The sequence below is a fragment of the Vulpes vulpes genome, chromosome 3 (genome assembly GCF_048418805.1).
Source record: "Vulpes vulpes isolate BD-2025 chromosome 3, VulVul3, whole genome shotgun sequence".
Lineage (NCBI taxonomy): Eukaryota > Metazoa > Chordata > Mammalia > Carnivora > Canidae > Vulpes > Vulpes vulpes.
Genome location: NC_132782.1, coordinates 107176402 through 107201457, shown reverse-complemented (window position 1 = coordinate 107201457; position 25056 = coordinate 107176402). Strand labels below are relative to the sequence as shown.

General features: G+C 47.2%; 1 protein-coding gene across 1 annotated transcript in view; it reads right to left on the bottom strand.

Moving 5' to 3' along the window:
- The window catches only part of GRIN2A (glutamate ionotropic receptor NMDA type subunit 2A), a 402208-nt gene extending 384058 nt beyond the window's left edge, over window positions 1-18150 (bottom strand). Inside the window, exon 1 of the mRNA XM_072753877.1 lies at window positions 17822-18150. The gene's annotated coding sequence lies outside the window, so the exon portion shown is untranslated. The remainder of the gene's footprint in view (window positions 1-17821) is intronic.
- Between the last annotated feature and the right edge of the window lie 6906 nt (window positions 18151-25056).

Genomic DNA, 25056 nt, shown 5'->3' with positions numbered 1-25056 from the left:
AACTACACTAAAGAAAATAGTAATTCTAACACATGAAGAAAAAAAATCACTAAAAATGTTCCACTGTATCTCCATCGTGTTTTTATGTTTTAACATCACTGCAATCACAAAGCACACGACATCCTGCAGTCTGCTTTTTGTAAATTTATCATAACCTGAGCATTTTTCCCTGTTATTAAACTGTCTTTGCAAACACCATTTTTAGTGGCTGCAGAATATTCTCTTGAGGGGATGAACCAGGAAACTTTTTAATTCCTCCCCTTCTAGGCTTGGAATTATGATAGTTAAATTATAATTTTAATTCAAATTATAATGATAATGAAAATGATGATTATGAAGATGATGATGATGGCTAATATTCACTGGGTGCTTACTATGTGCCTGGCACTTTAACAAAGGACACCCCTTTTAATCTTTGCAACCTGTGAAGTAGCTATTATTATTACCAACTGACACTCAGAGAAGTCTAGTCACTTATTCAGGGTCACACAGCTAGGAAGGGGCAGAGCACAGACTCCTATTCAGAGGCACAAATGTAAGCTCATATCTTTAATTTCATTCCTTTATTTATTCACCAAACATTAGTAGGGTCAGGTACGCGGCTGTGAACAAGGTCTGTGGCAGGAATGCTAACAATTTAAATCTCTCAGACCCGACGTCTCAAGAGCAGTGATTCCAGAGGCTACGATACCTGCACTCCTTCTCTAAAAATGAATAAGCCAAATTCCAGACTTGTGGTAATGACTCTTCCTGCCCAGGGAAGAAGGGATCCCTGACAGCCAGAGAGAGGGTGGGGGTGGAGAATAATTTATCATTGATAATTCCTGACACCAGAAACCTTTTAATATTCAAATTATTTATTCTTAGTCCTGCCTGCCTGAACCGGCACTAATAGGTTGTTGTTAATGAGACTGAAGCATTTTTAAATCAACTTAATTGACATTTTTATGATGTTCGGAAGGGCCTAAACATTGGATTTTCAGTGGGGAGCTGAATGTGAGCTATGGAAAGGGACAGGACCCCCGGAGCCCGGTGCAGAGGAAGGTCACTAAGGAGTGGCCGAGAGGCAAGGAGCCTCATGGCTCCCCAGCTGGATCCAGGAATTCTGACCCATGGCTCCTTCCTGGTCCTCCAATTCGTTCCCATCACAACACTGCCCCTCCCTCCAGCCCTTGAGGTTCCACTAGTTCTGCAATGTTGGGCATGGGACTGTAACTGCTCAGTGCCTTGATTTCCCCATCTGTAAAATGGGAATGAGAACAGTCCTTTCCTCACAAGGTTGTTATGAGGGTTTAAATGGGTTAACATATGGGATGAACTTAGAACCACATCTGGTACTTCGCTACTGTTGGTATCATTATTGTTTACAAAATGAATTTTATAAGGTTTCCATGGTTGATTTCGATGATGTCTTCCAAGGATTCTGGATTATCTCCTATGTGAGTTTTATGTCTCCACCCTATGGGACTCAGCAGCGGCCATGTGACTTGTTCTGGCTGCCGACATACAGGTGGAACAGACACGTGTCACTTCCAGGCAGATTTAACATTACTCACCACGTCTTCTTTTCCCCCCTCTCCTCAAAACTGGCAATGTTCCATGCAGTGATACTTCCATCTGCCAGATCTCAGAGTGAAGATGACATGGAGAGAGGCCGCGGGTGGACAGGCGATGTGAGGAAGAAATGAACTTTTGCAGCTGGAGGTCACGAAGCTGTGGGGTTGTTTGTTACTGCAGCAAAACCCAGCCTATAGTAACTGACACAGTATCTTGCCTTAAGGTGCCCTTGGTCCCGAGGGGAAGACATCATACACAGAGAGGGCTGTGACACTGGAGCTCAAAGGGGTGCCGGGATTCCCAAGGAAGAACACCAGACCCAGCCAGGAAGGACAGAGGGGGAAGAAACCAGCCTGCCTGTTTGAGCTGGGGAAAAGCATTACATCACAGGGCGGTAGGCTAATGTTGATTGATTGCTTACTCTGCTCCAGATAGTTTTTCGTGTTCTCCATTTAATCTTCAAAACAGCCCTAGGAAGTAGTTCCTGTTATTGTGATGACTTCTTCTTCTTTTTTTTTTTTTTTTAAGTAGGGGTGATGAAACTTTAAAAGTTTCAGTAAATAAATAAATAAATAAATAAATAAATAAATAAATAAATATTTCAGTAATTTGCCCCAAGTCTCATAGGAGAGGACTGGGACTCAGGCAGAGTGCACAGACTTTCCACCACGTTGTACTGTCTCCTGTGCAGGCCCTCACCTTCCACCTGCATCTGAACCCCTGGGAGCATGGGGGCAGTGGGGTCATTAAAATGAAGATTTACAAGCCCATCCCAGGTCTGCCATAGGAGGCAGAATTTTCAGATGTCCTCACATGATTTCCACCCCCTGGTGTTATATCCCGTACAGTCCCCTCTCCTGAGTGTGACCAGGGTCTGTGACTTGCTTCTACCCAATAGAGTATGGTATCTGTAACTGGGTACCTTCATGTTCTCTAGACAGTAGGAAATAGGGGCACCTGGGTGGCTCAGCGGTTGAGTGTCTGCCTTTGGCTCAGGTCATGATCCCAGAGTCCTGGGATCAAGTCCTGCATCGGGTTCCTCGCAGGGAAACTGCTTCTCCCTCTGCCTGAGTCTCTGCCTCTTTCTGTGTGTCTCTCATGAATAAATAAATAAAATATTTTTTAAAAAAAGAAAGTAGGAAATAAGGCTAAAGCTATAATTGATGAAGATGCAGCGGTCACTCATATTCACCAGGATGGGTTTGTAGCTTGGACATGCTTCCTGTTTTGTCTGTGTTCAGACAGGACTGCAGAGTGGTCTTCTCTGTCTTGACCCATTAGGGTCACAGAATGGCCTTGTCTGATGCCGACGATCTATGAAACCGCTTCTGCCCAACAGAACACGGAGGCACAGCTGTGAGCACCAGGCCAGCTCCCAGCCAACAGGGGCTGCTTTCCTCTTGCTCAGAAAGGTGAAAAGTGAGGAAAACAACAAGAGGGAGAGAGAGGCAAGAGCCAGTTGCACAGGGGCTTCCGCATGGAGACCTGGCCCCTTGGAGGCCGTTAAAGAGACAAGGTCTAGCTGTTTGGAGGCTCTCATTTCAAGCTTAGGGAGCAAGAGGAAGGATCTCTCCTTCCTTCCCTTCTCCTCACGGCTAGGAGCTGGCATCACTTAGGACTCGGGTTGGGAATTACAACCATGTCATTGCTTGAGAAATAATGACCACCCAGCTGGGCTTTAGCTCTCCCCTCCTCTACCCCTGGAGACCGAATAGTTCTTGATTCCTTAATTCATGCATTCATTACTTTATCTAATATTTATTAAATGCCAACTGAGTGTCAGGCACTTTGCCTGAGCATTATTGATAGAACAGAAAACAAGACTGATGATTGTGCCAGCCAAGTGATTTTCAACAAAATCCCTTTTCCCCAAATTGCATGCTTTCCTCTTCTAGCCTCCAATGCTCTCACTCTTCTCCACACCCTGCCTATGAAAACCCCAACTATCCATCATTTGAGGTCCATCCCAGAAGCTTCCTCCTCCATGAGGATTTCTAGATCCGTCCTGGCCCCGAACAGGACACTCCCCCATAAGACCCTTTCCCCAGAACCCTTTTGCATGAAGAGGTGCTGCATGATTGGACAAGGGTCTGATGGGCTTGATAATGGTTGGGTCTGAAAGCCAGACAGCCTAAACCAACAAGAAGAGAGAATGGGCCCAAGGGATCAGTGAGGGCTGATGGGCATCACTCCCTAATGAAAATGGAGAAACTTCACCAAAACTGGGAAGCCCCAGGAACTGGGCCACCAGGGAGCAGGTGACCAGTGAAGTGTGTTGGGGAGCCACCCACTTGCGGACTTTCATGAGTTGGAAGACAAGATTGAGACCTAAACGGAAGGGCTTCCTTGTGCATTCTACTAAACACTAGTCATAGAGACTGTTGGGTGCGGCCCTCCCTCGGGTGCAGAGCTGGGTTCAGTGCATTCAGGAATCATGGTGGTTGCAAGGTCGAGTTCCCAGCATGCACAGCACTCTGGGCAAGCCACCAGCCACCAGCCAAGTTGAGATCATGCCCCTGAGAGCTGAGACATTCACCCGAGGACTGGGGCTCCCAACACACTTTAAAGAGGCTCCTTTTCTGCTTCATCAGCCCAAGCTGGCTTCTATTAAGAACTCTAATGGGTACACCCACCATCCACCTACTCAGGGATGATCACCATTAACTCCACGGGGTTCAGATTTCCCAATCTTTTTCTGGTCATATATGAATTAACACTTTTTCATAAAAGTGGAACTGCATTTTATATAATGTTGTATAACCTACCAGAATTTATTTGAGCAATTCACTGATTGTTTGAAGCTTTTTTCCTACTAATCCTCTATTTTTGAACAATCTGATTGCTCCACCTAATCCTTGACTGTTTCCAGCGCTCACACAGAGGAGCACTGTCTGACTGATAATGGTTTACAAAAGAAGAAAAGCTCCTCACCACCTCTAGTTCTTTTAAGGCAGACAAAATATTAACGGCTGACTACCAGGTTTTTAGTGTTTATTTTTGTATCAGGGAATGTTCTAAATTCTTAACATATATTATCTCATTTAATCCTCACCAAAATCCAGCATGGGTTGTGAGAGGTGGGTCATTCTCCCCATTTTCTGGATGGGGATGCTCAGACCTAGGGTAGGTCTGATGCTTGCCAAAGACCACACAGCCTGAATATATATTCAAATCTATATATTCTGATAAAAATCTCTAGGCACACCACAGCAGGGAGGATCCCCATCTCTTGTGGATGCTTGGAAATATCCACGTAGGAACAGCTCATAGGCAGCTCTGACCCATCCACCATTTGATTCAAATATCTGATAAGGTCTGACCGTTCACTCCTCTGAATTTCTTACTACCCCTGCCATTCCCTCCTCTCTTCCTCTCCAGGACTAACTCAGTAACGGAGAGAGCTGATACCACACATACGCATGTCACCGCTCCCTTATCAAAAACCCACTGCAGACATTGCCAATCAATCATGTTCTTTTTCCTGATGGGTCTGAATGGACCTCAGAATCTTTCTTAACACAGTACCCCCAAGCACTCTGTCAATCGGTCAGAGTTGACATACGAGACAGAGCCTCTTTGCCATCTCTATTCTAGACTATGAGTATTTCCAGAGCAGGAACTGTACATTATTCAGCCTTTTAATACAATTAAAAAATATATCGGCAACAACTACCATTTTATATGCTTTTAATGTACTTCAGACACTGTGTTTAGGGGCTTATAAATATCTTCTGCCTTAATCCTTACAAGGAAGATATTTATAACGCCCATTTCTCAGATGAGGAAGGAAAGGCACGGTGAGCTTGACTGAACAAAGCATGAAAATTGTGCTATTAATAAATGGTGGAGGCAAGACCACAACCTATGCCGTCTGAGTAGCAAAACACGCTCTTAATCATATGCACCATTGCCACTGCCCCACTTCCAAAGTCCCCAGCCTCCATCCAGCGCGTGGCACACAGTAAACACAGACTCAGCATTCCATAAATGAATGCACGCACACATAAATAAATGGATTAGATCAAAGTCGGGCTCCAAGGGGGCAGGGCAAGGTAGTTATCAGCCTCTCCAGGAGGCTGGGCTGTGGGAGACGGTTTCTGACTCAGACCCAGCTCCCAAACCGGGCAGGAAGAGCTGCCTCCCTGCTTCTCAGCCTGAGATTCAAACCTTCCAAGATTATAATTATCTGGCTCGCCCCGCCCACGGCCCTGCTTCTCCATGGAGCCACCGCTCACGGCCTGGGGGCTCCAGAGGAGAGGGGGCGGCTGAGGGTTGGCAGAAGGGGGGCCTCCAGGGTTCTCTTAGTCAGAGAAGGAGAGAAATGAGCCAGAGGGGGCTGCAGCCCTGGGGTGGGGGAGGTAAGCCTTGGAGGAGCCACAGGTCATCAAGAGTCCCCTCGCATCCGCAGCTGATGCCAGGAGCGGGGGGTGGGGGCACACAGGCAAGGTGGCAAGCAGACACAGAGAGCCAGGACTCGGTGGGTGGGGCCCAGCTGTGCCCCACAAAGGCACCCGGTCTTCGATCGTTCATTTCTGCTACCCAGGCCTCCACTGGCCCATCCTGAAAGTGGCAGAGGAGCAGGAGCCTAATGTTCTCTAACTGGCACATTTTTCATTGCACAGGAAGCACATGTGCTTTTCCCCCTCCCACCCCCACCCTGGCTCTCCGTTTGGATCCAGCCTGGAACCCTGGTGCTCAGACCTCCCCGCTCCCCGCCCTTCACCATCAGCATTTTCACCACCCAAAGCTGTCTAGGACCCACCTGAGTCGCCGTCAGGTCCCTCCCCCACCAGGCATACACGGGGAGGCCACACAGTCTGGCACCACAGACCTTATTTGGGCACGTATTTTAGGCACGTATTTTAATATCAGTAAATCATCTTTTAGGCTTTTTCGCCTTTGCTTCTGGACTTGGTGGCTACCCTACAGAAGGCACCCTTCACAAATGCGATGCTGGAAATCTCCTGGGCTTTGCCACCGAACAGGCTGAATTCCAAACCAATTCACACACCGACTGCCTGCATGGTTTTGGGCTAATCTCCCCCTTCCAGAGTTTCGGCTTCCTCGTCTGCCCAAGGGAGACAGGACAGGTGCAAGGAGAACAGGTGTTTGTTACTAGACATACAGTAACTATCTTGCCTCCTCAATCGTTTTGCTAACTCCTTTGCTAAGAGGTTTTTCCTACTCAAGACCAGCAGGTTAGCAAAGGGCCCCTCCCCCCCCCCCAGGAACAACCTCTAGTGAATCCCTGAGCTGCCCCCTTGAGCATCTGGGCACACACCGTGTCAGGAACCGGTGAAAGCACACCTGCTCGATGAAAGGTGGCTTGAAGCCCCGTTGCAGTAAACAGTTAATGTCAGCTGTAGCCATCATCAAGGGGGAGACGTGAGCCACCCGATGGAGCAGATAATCTGGCCACCTTCTGTGCTCACAGCATGTGTAAGTGGAATAAGAAGGAGAAGCAGGAAAAAAAAAAGAGCGGAGTCCTCTGAGCATTGGTCTAGCCTGAAATGAGCCTAGAGGGACCAGGTTGCCAAGAATCTGTAGCTTTTCTGGCATTTCCGTCTGGCCATGGCCAGCCACTCTGCATCTCCTTTCAGCTAGCACAAAGGGGAACGAGATGAAAATGCAGAGAGAGTCTCGGGAGACACAAGGAGAACATCCTGGCTGCAGTGGAAAGCATGGGACTCCAGGCCACAGACACATGGCACAGGGTCTTCCGCGCATCCTTCCTCCCTCCGCCACCAGCTGTGGCTGCAGCTGTGCCTGACACCATCCCTCCTCAGGCTGCCATGGCCCTCCATATTTCTGTTTCGGGACTCTTTCCAGAATGATAGAAGCTCGCTCAGTTGGGTCTCCACACACAGGGCAGTCTGGGCTTGCAGAGAAGTCACACCCTGGTGCAATCGTCAACCATCGTCAATCGGTGCCCAAGCTCCCATGCTCCGGAGGGACAGCTCTGAAGTATATTTTGGGTCCCAGAAGCACCAAGGCCTAGGTGCCTACAGATCAATAATACACTTCTTATTGGTTTACTTCCTTCCAAGACATATCCTCCCTTGTCCCTCTGTCCTGTCTCCTGGGGTCCTCTCCCAAATGAAATACCTGCACCCACATCCTTGTGCCGGGTTCTACTTTCAGAAAAGCCTGAACTAGGACTAAACCTAGAGTGACATCACCTCTGTCCTCATTCCAGGACACCCCTGTTGACCTCAACCCCAGGCTGACTTGATCCTGCATCTCCAGCTCCGGCCAACATCTGTGCAGACATCTGCATGATCCACCGCATCCCACCCTACAGTCTAGGGCATCTGCGAGCTCGATTCTAGGTGCTTGCAGACCGAGACCATCTCCTCATCACTGTAAGGCTAAAGGCACTCCTTATTCTATCGCAGTTGTGATCATCATTATCAACAGACACATCGGCTCTGGCAGCCTCTACACTGACATTTAGCTTTTTCTAGAAGGTAATGTGGTGCTCTATGGAAAAAACAGAGTTGACAGTTAACTTGATTACCTGATTCTTAACTATTACCTGTGGATTCAATAAAGTAATAGTTACATGAAAAATGACAGCAACAGACTACTTTGCAGCCATTTATGATTTTAAAGTATTTTATTATGATAATTTTTGCTGAGCGCTTAGGATATACCACACACTGGGGTAAAAGGTTTTAAATGCATTATTTCATTTGATCCCCACAATAACACTACCATATAGGTTCTGGTATTATTATCCTTATTATCATTGCTGTTACGTTACAAGTGAAGAAATGGAGTCTTTTATAAGATCGATGATTAATGCTCATAATGTAATATTGAGGCAAAAATTAGGATATAGATTTGTTTGATATGTTAGTTCTGTTTAAATATATGTGTGGAGGGGAAAAAAGACTAAAAGGTAATGTATTAAAATGTTAGCTGTTGTTGTCTCTGAATAATGGGATTATAGGCAACATTTCTTTCCTCTGAGTATATCTAGCTTGGAGATTATATATAATTAATGTCTTTGGGTTGGGTCCCAATGGCTCTATCTTCGTCTCCCTGAGATTCAGGATGGGTTCCCAGGGCTCCATCTTCTCCACCCTGAGATGCAGCCTGGATCTCCAGGGCTCCCTTCTCCTTGAGATGCAGGCGGATCCCCAGGGCTTCATCCTCTACTCCCTGAGATTCTGGTTGGGTCCCCAGAGTTCCATCTTCTCCTCCCTGAGATGCAGACTGGGTTCCCACAGCTCAATCTATTCCCTAAGATGCAGGTGGGGTCCCCAGGGCTCCATTTTCTCTTCCATAAGAAACAGGTGTCAGAGCCTATGAACCCTGAGAGTCCTGAGGAGCCTTCCTTGGTTAAATATGCCAGAATTCTACAATTTCAGTGTCGAGAAGAAATTGCCAAGGAGCCAAGCATACAAGAGAGGCTGCAGCAATTATGCTGGTCAGACCACTGAAACAACTCACAAGACTCCCAAGAAAAAAAGTCATGAAAGGCTTTGTTACAGGAAAAACTCAGAACAACAGGGTAAGGAAACTTGGAGGAACTTGAGGAAGATATGCCAACATCCATGAGCAGTTGCTAGGGCCCCTTGATCTCTGGACCATTATCACCTAGATGAAGGATCTCAGCCTCAGGATGCCAAGACATAAGTTTCAATGAGACATTTGTTCATTTTATCTCCCCAAACTGGGCTGAGCTACCCTGCATAATAACTGAAACCTGGTGCAGACCATACATCGATGTTTTTACAATAAACTATGTAGCAAATTAGTACATGGCACCTCCAGGCAGTTTTGGACTTCAGACAGCACACTATAAATCACTGATTAATACATCCCATCCCATCCTGGCCAAGTCTCTGGTTCTAGTGTCTCTGGAGATAAGCACGGAGTTACATAGACCAGCTGCAAATTGGCCCTATTCTTAGAAGGGCCAACACTGAAGATTCCTGGGTCCCCAAAAGCCACACCCAGCCATGCTCCAGATAGGAAGAGTGGCAAGTGTGCAAGAAATCTCCTGGTCATGGAGAAAGCATTCAAAAATGTCCCTCTAGTGCCTGGGTCCAGACTGGAGTGTCCCTTTCAGTCACCACTGCTCCTTCGATTCTGACAAAGTAAGAGCAGTGGAAGTGAAGACAAAGACTATTTTCCTGCCTCTTCACTCCCGCATCCTTTCCCACCTTCCCTCCCCATAGACCTCTGCCAACATCCCATGGCCTGGCAGAGGAGAGAAAGCTTGGATGGAGTGGGAACCAATCAACCCGAATTCCATCTTCCTTCAAGGACGGTTAACTCTTCCCAGCGTGTCAAGAGCTGTGCCAGATGCCATTAAGTCCACAGGACTAGGCAGAGACCATCCCTATTTACATGGAACTTACAGCCTAGCAGGAAAGACAGATATTTAACATTTAAATAAATATATGACTTCAAATACATACAAGGGAAAAGAAGCAGGTTGTCATAAGAGAGAATAAAGGGGGTTGGAGCCTGCAGGAGATCAGAGGCCAAGGGAAGTGATACTCCCTAAGGGACTGACACCTGAGAACTGAAGGACTGGCATAGATGAAGAGGGAGGGTAGGGCATTCCAGTGGGAGGAAATATCATGTGCAAAGGGCCTGCAGAGGGAATGCTTGTTAAGTTAAAAGAAGATGGCGGTGGGTGCGCAGTGTGGCCGAAAGGCAGCAGGTGCTGGGGAAAGCAGTAGAAGTGAGACTGGAATGATGAGAGCCCATCAGGCCTGGCCCTGCAGCCCAGTGAGGAGTTTGGATCTCACATCAGGCCTCACGATATTGTGAATTGAGTTCCCCAGAAGCAGAGCTTGAGACGAGGGTTTGGAGCAGGGGATTTATTGGGGAGATGACTTCAAGAAGTAGGAATGAGGCTGTGGAAAATCTGGGAGGGAAAGCCATCCACCGCTGAGGGTAACAGAAGCCCAGAATGCTGTTGGGACCTCCAAGAAGTGAGCAAGGAGCCTCCCAGCAATTTCCTCCTGAAGGAGGGAGGGTAGTGCATCTATCCACCAGCTCCACTGGTTAACGGATGCCTCCTTGACTGTTTACTCTTGCACTTTTGCACGGATTGAGTAGGTTCTGGCAGCATCTGAGAAGGCCCTGGGGCAGAAAGCAGAGGATGCTGGACATGCTCTTGAGGTGGACAGCTGTGAGCAAGAGTGAGTCTCAGCTCAGAGGAGGACCACAGGGATAAGACGCAGGCACAAGGGATTTCTGCCACTGATGGGGAGTCTCGGAAAGTCTGTAAGCAGAAGAGGCCCATCTGATCTGCAAGGTAGAGGACATTTGCCCGGCTATGCAGGCCAAGGAAACAGGAAGAACCTTTCTGTGTATGAAGCATCTAGCCATGCACCAGTATTGGGACCTCTACACACATCATCTTTAATTCATCATGAGAGGAATATTATCCCCATTACAGATGTGGAAACTGAGACTCAGAGGCATGAACTGATTTGCAGGAGGTCTCACAGGGAGCAACGGAGCTAGGAGCCCCTCCTGGCCCCCACTGTTCTTGTCTGAGCCTCTGGCAAGAGCAGGGGGCCTGTGCCACTGTGTTCTCCTGGGGGGGGGGGGTGTTCCACAGCCCGTAGGCTCTGTCCAGCCCAGGTAGCACTGAGAAGCCAACCCCCCAGAGCCCCCCAGGGCCTGCAGGTGTTTGCCTCCCCCACACACAGAACTGTGCCGCCAGGAAGACCAATTATAAATGCCGAGTATTTATAGTGACTTTCTCCACCCAGTACTTCCAGCACCTCCAAGGAACTATTTACGGAATCCTCCCAGCACCTCGGAGAGAAAGGCAGAGCCTCAGAGGGGAAACTGAGGTGAAGCTGAGGGGGCAGGGTGCCCCCAAGGAAGGACCCCGAGCCGAGGCGACTTTGCAGGTGTCCTCTGAGGGATCTGACTGGACAGCCGCAGGCAGAGAGCGAGCCAGAGGAAACCCGCAAATGCCCACGTGCCCACGGCCCTTCCCAAGCATCCGCCCCCTTAATCCCTCGGCCTTAACTTTCTCGCCTGTGACATGGGGCTGCCTCATTGACTTGTGAGATTTCAAGGAGCTCAAACAGGTACAGAACAAATTCTGGCAAGGCGTAAACCTCAGTAAATGTCAGCGATTTCTGATTTTCATTATGATCATCCTTACGACTAACCCGGTAAGGCAGGGAAGCGCTACGTGCAGGGCTTGAGCTTCAGAAAGCTAATGATCCTAATTAAGGTTTCCAGTTGTTTCCTCCATAACGTACGATTGTACATGAGGCTATTTGGGAACCAAATTAATAAAGGCCAAGGCAGGTCTTAATGCCTCCACCCAGAGCAGAGGACAAAGAAAAGTGGGGATGGTCAGGGGATACACAGACAGACTTGTTTCTGGCTCTATGCTGACGGCCAAAGCATGGTGACCCACACGGCATGTGACAGATGAGCTGGCAAAAATGAGAAACTGGGACAAGATCTTTGGGGGCGGCCACACACCCACACCTCCCACCTTGCAGCAGGGGCCAAGCTAAGAGCTAAGCACGGGTCACTCAAGTTTTCAGCTGCCAGCGAGGCTCTAGTGGCTGAACCAGAGAACTCTGGAGATCCTCCCCAAAATGTGCAGCATGAAGCGGTTACCATCTCCCACCTTTCAAGACCTAGTGAGGACAGGCCAATAACACACGTACAGAGTTACTGGTGCATGGTGTGGCTTTTCCAAAAACGGTCACCATTATTTCCTTTATGATTTGTTTCTTATCCAGTCTTTGGTGTCTTTTATATATGAAACCTATAACGTGTTTGGTATTAAAAACAACCCAAACTGTAAAGCAGGATGGAGGCAAGGGGGAAAAAAGGCCCCTCCTCCTTTCTCACCCCCAAATTGTCACTGATGTTGTTGCTATTATTTTTGCTTCCCTGGGTCAGGGCAGAAATCCTCAATCCAGAAAGGCAAGAGTCTGACTCCTCTCCTAGAATAACCAGCAACCCTCTGACCTACCTACCCCGTGCAAGCCATTTTCACTCCATGGGAATTGTCCTCTTCTGTGTCAGGAGGGAGCTGGATTAGACCAGCCATTCCTAAACTGTGCTGCACGTTAAAATCACCTGGGAGGTCTGAATGATCCCAACGCCCAGGCCACACACCAGGCCGATGAATCAGGTGGGACCTGGGCATCAGTGTGTTTTTCAAACTCTCTAGGTGGTTTCAATGAGCAGCTGTGGTTGCAGGGAACCACCCCAGGGCCTTCTCGGACTTCAGCATGTGTAGAGATTGTTCTAGGTCTGGGCTAAAATGCAGATTCTGGTTCATCAGATTCTAGGGTAGAGCCTGAGACTCTGAATTTCCAGCAAGCAGCCAGGTGATGCTCATGCTGCTGGCCCAGGGATCCTATTTAGAGCAGTGAGGGACTACACTCCTGGTTGAAAATCTTTGTTAGCCTTGGACATTTTAAAGGAAGGAAATTTTACATGGAACTAGTCTGGATGAAGTAAGGAATGGGAAGCAGGGGTCCCACATTCAGACTCACCCCCAACCCCCGTGTAAGGGAGAATCATGGCCCCAACGATGTCCTAATCCCTAGAACCTGTGAATATGTCCTGTTACGTGGCAAAGGGGAAATTGAGATTTCAGGTGAAATTAAAGGCTGATAATCAGCTAACCCTAAAATATGGAGACTATTCTGGATTATCTAGGTGGCCTCACTTCATCAAAGGATGTCCTTAAACGTGAAAGAGGTCAGAGATAAGAGATATGAGAACTCACCCCACTGTTGATGGCTTTGAAGCTAGAAGAGGCCACGAACCAAGGAGTGCAAGCAGCCTCTGGAAGCCAGAAAGGACAAGGCAACGGAGTCTCCCCCCAAAGCCCCCAGAAAAGAACACCTTGATTTTAGCCAAGTGAGACCCATACCAGACTTCTGACCCCCCAATACTGTAAGATCAACTTGTGGTTTTTTTTATAAGGCAGTCAGAGTTTGTGTTACTTGATTACAGCAGCAATAGGAAACTAATACACGGCCGGCAGCATCTCCTGTGAAGTTCTAAATCACGAAGAACAGCTGGACTAGATGACCTTCATCACCACGGATCCGTGACGGGGCTGAAACACTCTAAGCTTGCCCTACACAGCGTCCTCCTGGGCAGGCAGTGTTCCAGGCCTGCTAGCACATCCTAGTCCTGTGGAACCCGCTTCCTCGGGGCTCCAGGGCCCCCACTGCCCCTCTTTCTGGCAGGAGGGGAATCCCCAATAGACTCCTCAGCAAACTGGAAGTTATTTTCAGCTCAGCAGTTGAGCATTTCAGCAAAAAGCAGCTTGGAAGTGTCTCTTGGCCCCTCGGGGAGGCCTCTGTTGCTCTCCTTGTGGTGTACACACCAGATTTAGCCTAACACCTGCCCGCACCCCACTACCATGCTGCCCAGGACATCTCTGGTCCAACCAACCAAGCCAGAGCAGGACCAGGTGAGGAGGAGACCCTGAGTCTGCCCTAGTCTGGTCTCTATCGCAGAGGTGGATGCTGAACTGTTCTGTAGAAAAGCAGGTGGACAGAGTCTCAGGGGCATCCTGGAACAATGAAGCACTAGAACAGTGGTTCTCAGCTCTGCTACACACTAGATTCACCCAGGGGCATTCAGACCGATGATGCCCAGGTTGTGGCACCCCAAGTCAGTTAAATCAGAATTTTTGGAGGTAGGGCCAAGGTGGCAAGTTATGGTTTGGTTTTTTTTTTTTTTTTTTTTTTAAGCTTTCATTGTGCAGTCACGGCTGAGACCTGCTAGACCAATGGTCTCAGAATGTGCATCACAGATCAACAAGGTGAACATCATCTGGAAGCTTGTTGGAACGGTAGAGTCTTAGACTCCAACCCAGACCCACCAGGATCAGACTCTGCATTTTAACAAGGTCCCCAGGAGGGTCCTGAGTACATGAAGTTTGAGAAGCATGACTGCAGAGCTTAATAGTTAAGACTGCCGGCTCCGGGTCAGACTGCCTGAGTTGGTGGGAGGGTCTCCACCACCTCTTAGCCACGAGGCCTTGGGCACACAACCTCTCAGCAACTCTACCTTTGGCTTTTCCCCATGTCCCACATTGGGGTTGAGCCAGGAAACCCCAAGAGTCCACAACATTCCAGGAAGCCCAGGGGAGAAATCCGAAAGAACCCACAGCCTGTCTTGGAGGAAGAGGTTCAGGGGGACCCGAGCACCGAGACAATCTGGAGGCCCTCCCGGAGAAGACGAATCTGAAATCCCACATATAAAATCAGATGCATCAGGAAACGGGTCCAATTTTAAGTACTCTGCCCCTCTGACTCTTTAAGTACTCTGCACCCTCATCAGATTTCCTGTCCTGACTTCCGGTTCCCAGAAAACAGTCTTTTTGCGTATGCATTGGATCCACAATCTCGGCCTCTGGAAAAATTAACAACCCATCTGTAGTAGCTGAAAAATACCAGAAGCTTCAGGATGTTCAAGGGAAGAAGGATTACGGAAAGCACTTAATTGAAGCGCCTCCATTGATGTCATCGGGGACCTAGAAGAATGTTGGAAAAGCCAGTGCTTCAGAGGGAGAACCAGGCAGCTCTCCGAAGAAATTTTTAAAACAGGAACAAGGATTTCTCAGTTTGCAGGGCTCTCTGGAAGCGGGCCCTTTCGGATGAAGGCAGGCAGGCTATACTTAGAAAGAGACGCATGGTGAAGAGCAGTTCTGTTACTATAAATTCATCTCCAAAAGCCAAACATATGTGTGTGCGCACACATAAATACCATATATATGGAGGAGATAAATCAGCGTATGACATTTAGCCCTTCCTAAATTGGGAAATATATAAATTACTACTTTTTTTTTCTCTCTCTCTCTCTCTGAGTGTGTGAATAAGAGGGAAGACCTCTCACTCCTGTAAGATCGATCTGATAGAGGATAATCTATATTTCTGAGTGTAGCTCATTCATTGACTCATTCAGTCTGCAAATAGTTGAGAGCTTCCGTATGCCAGTGAGGAACAAGACTGACATAATTCCCGTCTTCGTGAAGACTGAGACCCGGTGCCCACCTTTCCAAGTGTGGTCCTGGACCTGTCAGCGTTGGCCTCTTCTAGGAGCTGGTTAAAATGCAGGTTCTCAGGGCCCGTCCTAGACCTACTAAATCAGAATCTGTACTTTATTTCAGCACGGTCTCCCAGAGGCGTGCATACACAGCAAGGCTGGAGAAGCACCGATCTAGTACAACCCAGTTTCCAAGTCTGCTTAGCCACAAAGGAAAGTTGATTTCACCTGCGAACCATAGATAGGGTGTCGTTAAATGGGAAGATTAATAAAGTTAGCTATACCCAACCCGATCACTTGCCCCCACCGACGCAGATGATGAGTCCAAGACACTGCCGATTTATGTCCTCGCAGAAGACGGTGGAAATTGGCAACAACGATAAGGGAAGCCAGGACGTATTATACAACCATTTCATGATTCATGGGTCCAGGAACCCTCTCAGGAAGGAAGAGATGGGTTCAAGTTGCAGGGTGAGAGGGTTTAGAAGAAGAGCTTGCTTATCTTGGTACAGAAACTGAAAAGTGTCAGATTCCAACTCCGACAGTCAAGCCCACTAATGGATGGACTGACTCCAAGATCGGCAGGGTAACAGATGGAAGTGGAAGGAAAAAAAATATCATTTCCCCCAAACTTGCTGAGTCCGAGGAAGATGTCGGAAGATTTGGATGCAGCCAGCATGATTAATCTTACTGACTTTACCTTGAGCTTCGTTTTTGGCGGGGGAATGGCATCGGCTTAAAAGTTAATTACAAGCGAGAAACAAATCATGCAGCTGATGTGCACATTACAAACAAATTAAGTTCTTAAAATAGGCAACACACCACTTGGAACAATGGTTTACGAGCCCAAGGGTGCATGAAAATAATTGTGGAAGGTGAGCAAACTAATAGCTGATATAGATGGATTAAATGAGGGCAAATTGCAGATATTAACCAAAAAAGAAAGAGAAACATAATCAACCTCTCATTTTGTAAACAACAAGCCAAGTGGAACAATCCAGAATGCAATCCCCCCCGGTGGAATGGGGGGGGCCCTGCCAGAGACGGGGCTCCCCAAAGATGCGGAAGCAGCCGGAGAGCTGTGAATCAGGCCAGGAGGAGGGGCCGCCGGCAGGGGAAGCTCAGATCAGCGCTGGCAGGCAGCAGCCCACCAAGGGTAAATTCAGAGGTGTGTGGGAGAGAAAGTTTCTGTTGTACAAAGTTGGAAATTAAGCCCACAGTCCTCATCAGGAAATGAAACCAGGCACGGAGAGCAGAGGTAAATCTCCCAGGGTCGCAGAGCGAGCGTCAGAGTCCTGGCTCGAACCCCAGGCTGCCCTCCCCAAGCCGGACTTCCTTCTCATTCAGCAGGGACTGCAAATTCATGTGCAGGCATGCAAGAAGCTGGCCTGATGGGGGGGACCGCAGGCCGGCACCGTCCACAGAAATCCGTGGAACTTCATGGGCAAGAGAGCTCTCTGGAGACTCGAGTCTAAGGCACTAATCCATTCATGAGGGCTCCACCTTCATGACTTGAAAGCCTCTCAAAGGCCCCACCTCCTAATACCATCACCCTTGGAGGTTAGGATTTCAACAGATGAATTGGGAGCGGAGAGGGGACCCGAACCTTCAGACCACAGCGCGGTGCTAGCCAGAAGGGATCTGAGAATCATCATGGGGGCCACCGTCTCCCAACTTGCATCTTACGCTAGGCTACCTCCCCACCCCCACAAAGAGCAACTTCTTTATTATTTTTTTATTTTTTTTCTAGCAACTTCTTTAAATAAGCATCTTAAGCATCCTTGGGAACCTCATATGAATCATTAACCAACCACCCTTATTGATGAGTTCAAGTCTGACCCTGTCACTCCTCCACTACAGGAAATTTGGTGAATTAACTTCTCTGGATGTCAGTTTTCTCCGAAATGGGAATAATCTCTTTCACGGGCATGTTTTAAGGGCCAAATGAGAAGATTAAATGGAAAAGCAACTCGTAACTGACAAAACACTGCCCAAACATAACGGCGGTGACTGAGACATCCTCGGAGACTAGGGCATGGCTAATAGGGCATGCGATGCATCTGAGACCTCACCTGCCACCCTCACTGGGATTCCAAGCCCTGCCTGTCCACACCCCACCCCTGAAGTACAGAAGAGCCTTCTTCACCAAGAGTTCTCTGCCTTTCTAGGCCCCTTGTACCCCCTGTATTACATGCCAGGTGGACACGGATTCACTTGTTCACTCAACAAACAACCACTGAGCACCCACCTGGCATCAGTTGTTCTGGGAACGGAGGGTAGATGGTGTATGGACACTGTCCGTGTCCCCCTTATCAGGTCGCTGCTCCTCTCCCACATTCTGTGTGCCCAGCTCACTCCTGCCAGCTTCTTCAGAGGACTGCCTTTGAGCTACAGGATCACCATCACCCACATCTCAGCAGCAGTGCCTGTGAACTGACATCCCCAATGACTCACGTGGGCAGGCGTACACAAGCCCAGCTGCTCCTTGGCTCAAGACGGGACAGACTCTAAGATGTCATTTACGCTCCAGAGCTCCCCAGGGATCAGTCTGAACTGGGTCTGAAATCTCATCCTTTTAAGCTGCATCCCCTTCCCTGTCCTATTTCCCCCCTTGTTGTCAATTTCTCCCTTGCTGAGAGCACGTTCCTAATAAATCACGTGCTCAGGAATCCTTGTCCCAGGATTCGACTCTCGGGGAACCTGACAAGGACACACAAGTTCACACACAGCCCCTGCCCTCAAGCAGCTCTCCAGCTAACTAGAGAGGCTGGCGTGTCACAAACTGGAAAGCGTTTTTTTTTTTTTTTTTTAGATTTTATTTATTGATTCATGAGACGCACAGAGAGACAGAGAGGCAGAGACACAGGCAGAGGGAGAAGTAGGCTCCATGCAGGGAACCCGACGTGGGACTCGATCCCGGGACTCCAGGATCACGCCCTGAGCTGAAGGCGGTGCTAAACCGCTGAGCCACCCAAGCTGCCCTGGAAAGGGTTTTATTCACCAGGATTCCCAATGGGGAAAGTGCTATATTGGTTTGCAAGGATGCCTTAATAAATTCACCAGGGGCAACACTGATTCCCTATGAGCATGAGTGACGCTGGTGCCAAGACTTCAATAGAAGAGGAGGAAAACTGCTCTGTGTGAGACCACAAGAAGGATTTGTTTCTTCCCCAGAGCAGAAAAGGAAGGAGGGTTCTGGGCATGGAGGGGAGGCCTGGAGCAGTGTGCTGTGGCATGATCCCCTCATCGTCCACAAGTTACAGAGCCAGCATGCGGACACAGGCACTAGAGACAGAAGAGACCACAAGGAACCGGGCCCTTGAGAAATCACGCAGAGGGCTTTGAGCCATCTGAAACCACGGTATCAGGGATCTCTGAGGCAAGTTTGGGTGCTGCCACCAATGCCCACTAGGAAGACTGTGGTAGGCTCCTATGCGGGCTCCTTCTTCTGTACCTGTCCCCCTTCCATACACGGTCAGTTCTCTACCAGTAGCCAGAGGGAGCTTTTGAAATGCAACCAGGTCTTGATAGCTACCTTTAAAAAGTCCCCGAGTCCAGGGCTGTTTCAAACTCTCTGATGCCTTCTCATTGCATTTACAACAAAACCCTGAGTTCTCACCCTGGCCTTCATGACCCTGTAAAGTCCTCCTTTCTGTTCCTTGAAAAGACCCATCTTGTTACCACCCCAGGCCTTTTGCACTGGCTGTTTGTTCCACCTCAACCACTCTCTCAACTCCCATATCTTCCCAGGGCTGAGTGCTTCTCATCGTTCAGTTCTCAGCTCAACTATCACCTCCTTGCTCGAGTCTTTCTTCCTCAGCACTCTATGGATTTGGGCACCTCCCCCTAATCTATAGCATGTATTCTATATCCGTGTCTTCAGAACACTATCATCTGAATTTGCACTATTGGCTCATGTGTTGCTTATTATCTCTCTGTCCCCAGAACATAAGCCTCATGAAGGGCAGAGACCTTATCTTATTTACCAATGGGTCTACAGGGTCTGACACTTAGTAGATGCTCAAGAAACACTTGTTGAGTGACAAAATGAGCTTCTGAGGGACAGGGGAGCCCCAAATGGCATTCAGATGGTGTAAACAAGTGATGTTGACAGAAGAGTACGTGAAGGAAGGATGTACCTAGAGATACAGGGGGGGCAGAGAAGGTTCCCCAGAAGAGAGGGTATCTGAGCGCAGCCTTGGCACGCTAGCCTTTGCCTTGTTCAGACTGTTCCTCAGAAGCACAGAGCTCCTTCTGATTCAGGCCTTTAGCAAACGCTGTTCCCTCTCTCTGGGAAGCTCCTCTCCATTCTTCACCTGGAGAATTTCTTATCAACACTCCAAGTCTCAGTTGGAATGCCACTTGCTCAGCCAAACATTCATTCCTTGACCCACTCTCATCCAAATTAGATCTCCCTATTGTTCTCTCTCCAAAGATCCTATCTTCTTCATTCTCTTACTCTCTGGGGATCCTCTGTTTAATGGGCTCTCCCCATTAGACTATAAGTTCCATTAGGGCAAGAACTGTGTCTTCTTCACAGTATCCACCACTCCTAGAATGCCGCCCAGCACACAGTAGGTGTTCAATAATTTCACTAGCAAATGAATCAGTGAGGGAGTCCACAGGCAAGACAGAGGAAAGGGAGATTCCCAAGAGAGTTAGAAGCATATGCAAAGCTAGTAAGCCCTTGGGAAGTCACACATTGTTGAGTGTGCCAAGAGAATAATGTGCTCATGGAGAAACGACATGAGATGCAGTAAGAGAAGAAGGAAGATGTGAGATTGGGATGGAGATTTTCAATCACCCCTGTTTTCCCTGCCAGCTAGACAGGTCCCTACAATCACTGGCTGCATCTGCATCTTTGCATGATGACGGAAAGAGTGGGTTTGCTTGTCCAAGTTCTCCTGGGATAGTATATGTGCTGCCGAAGCGAGCATGGTTCTCCTGGGATAAAAGAAGAATCTTTGTGGCTACCAAGGGGAAGAAACGTCCCATGTGCTAAGAAGGCGAAGATGCAGAAAGAGTCAACAGCTGGCTACTCTAATAAATTGTAGGTCACTATGGGTCTGGACCAATGAGACCGGGCAACACAGGCACCTAAGAAGAAGAGATCCAAACAAACTGCGATCCAAACAAATGCGGGTCAACCTGTGTCACTTTGGATCATCTACTTTTTCCTTGCGATGATGCTTTCTGAAAAGGAGTCAATCTGTGTTGAGAGAGATGACTGGATGGGAAATGGAGGACAGGAGATCCTGTGAGAAGTGTATGTAATAATCCCAGTCAGAGAAGATTTGGGTCCCAAAAGTACCTGTTGAGGTCGTCACCACCGATTCACCAGATGTTCTCCATCTTCCGTCTTCCAGGTTCCTGGTGGAAGAGTACTTCTGGGACCTTTGCCACACTGTGGAGCCACATGACTAGTTCCAGTGAGTCATGTACACAATGGTATGTGTCACTTCTGGACTGGGACATTTAACTGACAGCACAAGACCTTCTATACCTCTCTTTACCTTGGTCTTTCTCCAGAATGCACCATTATTTCTGCTAAGCTCCTCTCTCTCTACCCCCCACCACTCAATCTAGGGAGAAGCCTCACTCTCCTCAAACTCCATTGGGATTTTGAGTGATTTCCCAATCACTCGGGAATTTTTCTGAATCCTTTTCATTCTCCCAATGGCTGAGACGTTTGAAAGCTAAACACTAAACTAAAGTCAGGCACTTGCAGACTTTCTTCTTTATACTGTCCCATATATTTTTTATACCATGCTATTCCTCCTCCCCCCTAGGAAATAGCCCAGCCATCTGTTTAGCTTAGGGTAGAAGAAGCATGGAGAGAAAAAGGAAAAAGGAGAGAAAGTACATCAACTAATACTTCAAAAATACCATTGATCTATTTTCAAATTCCCTGACTCTTTCCTCTGTCATATTTATTCTGCTGTTTTAACTCCTTGCCATGGATATTTTATTTCAGTTATTATACATTTTAGATCTAGAATCTCCATTTCCTTCTTTCCCATCATTTCTATTTTTGGCTGAGATTTCTTATCTTTTCATTTATCATGAGCAGATTTTCCTTTACATCACTGAGCACAGTTACAACAGCTCCTTTAAAAATCCTTGTCCGCTAATTCCCACATCTGGGTCATCTTGGGCTCAGCCTCCAAAGATTGTCTTTTCTTATGAGAATGAGTCACATTTTCCTATTTCTTTGCATTTCGAGTAATTTTGGATTGTATGCTAGATATTTCCAATGTTATGCTGCAGAGACTGGATTCTGTTCTTTCTCCCCCAAAGGGTGTTGATTTTTACATTTGTTTTAGGAGACAGTGAACTTAATTGGACTCAAACTGCAAATTCTACCAGGTGGGCAGCAGTGCAAGTCTGGGTTCTTCTCTTTTAGCCTCATCTGAGCTGCTTAGGGATTGTCACAAGCAAGCATGCTTCAGAAGTCAGCCAGAGATTTGTGCAGATCCATCCATGGATTTGAGGCTCCCCACTCTGTCTCCTTTTCTTTGACAGCAGTTGCCCAGAACTCTGTCCTCTGTCTCTTCAGGTCACAAAGAGTCCAGATTTCCTATCAGAGTTTCCTGCAGGAGTTGGAAGTTTTTTAATGTTTTTTCTCCCCCAGGGTTGATATTTGTTATCTATGGAAAGATCAGTTCAGTCAGCACTTACTACATACTTGGCCATTATTAATAGAGCAAAATTCCATATTTCACTTAAGAAAGGATTTTAAACTCAAAAAAGAAAATCCAAAGCACATCATCTCATAATAAAGGACAAGTCTTGAGAGACATATGTATCTTTATTAATAATTGCAGACACGTTATTTTTCATTTTGTCGCAACCTGTGAAAACATCTGGGATATATGAGAGTCAAAGAGGAAGTTTGGGAATGACTCTGAATTTGAAACCACTTCCCACCTCCCCTGTAGGTGTGGCTCCTCTCTAGAAACCAAAGGATGAAATTGATATTTCTAGAGTACCTTCTAAGTGTCCAAGCCTTTGCTAGACAATTTGCCAGTTTAAGACACAGACTTGCCCTCATTATATCGATGATAAAACCTGGGCTTTGAGAGAATAAGTGGACTGGCAAAGTCTCAAAGTTACAGAGTGATGGACCTGGAGTTTGCCCTCAGGTGACAGGGCAGATGCTGTCATCAAAGAAGACACCTGCCAGGCACACACACCCTCCTCCACACTTGAAAAAACCAGGTGTGTCTATCTTCTCTAAACAATACTACCCATGCTCAGCCAAATATCACACAGCTAGAGGTGACTAAGCAGGTCAAGAGTGTTGGGATCCCTTCAATGTCATATTTAATGACGTTCCACATGATTCTACGTTGTGGTCCTATGTAAGCCACAAACTCAAAGAGATCCCAGTCCCACTCTGCCTGCTTTGAAATTTCTCCAGCATGCCCTTATAAATGACAAATATCAACCTCTTCCTTATTCTGCTGGTGGGGCTAGAAATTGCCCTTTCTAGGGGACAATTTGGCAATACCTCATTAAAACCGTCCAGACCTTCTCACCAAGGAATTTCACTTCTAGGAACATAGCCTGAAGGCACAATCATAGAAGCACACTGAGATTTATATACAAAGATGAACACTGCAGTATCATTTATAATGGTGAAAAATTGCAAAAAATTGAAATGTCCAAAAGTAGGGAATGGCTAAATAAAATATGATACAGCCATACCATAGAATATTAATATGCAGCTGCTAAGAATCATGTTCTTGGAGAATATTTAAGGACATGGGAAAATGCCAATGGTATATAGTATTGAGCTAAATAAAATAATGCAGAACACAGGTCACTGTGTAATATGATCCCATGTATAGGTGTGTGTGTGTGTGTGTGTGTGTGTGTGAGCATATGGGTCTGTTTGTATATGCATATGTAGGTATGTATCTGTCGATCTCTAAATGTATCTGAAAGGACATACAACAAAACGTTAATGGTGATTATCCCTGGGGGTTGATATTACACATAACTTTAAAATTTTCTCTCTCATACCATATCCTGAAGTGAGTATGTATAGTTCTTAAAAAGAAATATTTAAATTGTAAATGCTATCAAGAGAAACCAGAGTGTCAAAGGGTAGAGAAGAGGGTAATATAGATTCTTAAATACTGGAATTTCAAATATTCAGGAAAATAAGGGCATTTCAGATCAGATAATTAACAGCCATGTATCAGTTAACCTCTGCCACAGAATACCCATAAAACCTCAGGGTATGAGGTTGACGTATGACAGAAGGCATTCATTACATTCACCTGTCTGAGTGGACTAGGGTTGGCTGATGGAAGCTGAGCTCGCTACTGTACCCCTGGGCTGGCTGAGTTTGGGTGGCTTAGGTGGAGCTACAGCAGCTGCATGGGGTAGCTACAGTGGCAAGGCTCTGCAAGTTCTTCCTATGCTGGTGGGAGTGTACAAGACAGCAAGTCCCTTCATGTAAACGCGTTTTGCCTCTCTGGTGACATTACACATATTGCCATTCTATTGGCTAGAGTGGATCACATGACCAGACCCAAATTCAAGGGGCAATCCTGCCTCTTTAACAGGAGGAAGCGCAAAGGCATATGAATGGCCCCAATATGAAAAACTGGGGCCATTATTCTACTTACAAGTGGTCACCACCCTACTTGACAGATGCTTACGCGTGGTGCCAATTGGAAACCTTAACTTATGAGGGCCATTCTGTGTGGTCTGAGACAGACTGCCCAAGTCTACCAATTCCACATCCACTAAAGCCATCCAACTAATAGTTTTTGTTCCATGGATATCAAGCATGCCAAGTTTCTCGATGACTGGTTGTTTGAATTTGTTTGTTGCTTGGTTTGTTGGTTGGTTGGCTTTGGCTTTTTTACATCATTCAAACCATTAATTATCTTTGAGACGCCTGTTAATTTGTCCCATTGCATGTTTCACTGTTGCATTCCTGATGACACAAAGAATAATAGCAGTGTTCTAAAAGTCACATGGCGTACTCGAGAAACACAGACGTGAAAACCACAACGTTTAGCCACACAGGCTGGGCACTGCGAGACTTCAGGGCAGTACTGTCCAAACAGTGGCTGTTACTGGAATTGAAACTTTAGCTAACTAAACTTAGGTGAGATTTCATTAAAATTAAATACAACTTAAAATGCTGTGTCTCTGTCGCACAAGACACATTCCAAATACTCGATGGCTACATGCGGCTGGCCGGTGGCTGCCCTACTAGACAGTGCAGAACAGAATAGATCTGTGTTTGCAGAAGGTGCTGATGGACAGCACTGCTCCAGATGACACCACAGACATAGACCATGGTGTGGATGGCGCCCCCTGGAGTTGTGCCATCCAGCAATCCTGGTCCACCGACCCAGCTAACTTGTGCCTGGGTTTTTGAGCAACATTCATAAAGGCATTGGCTTCCTCCCTTCTTTCAATGTAACTGAAATGAACCTGCTGCCCTGTTAACTAAACTAGTTC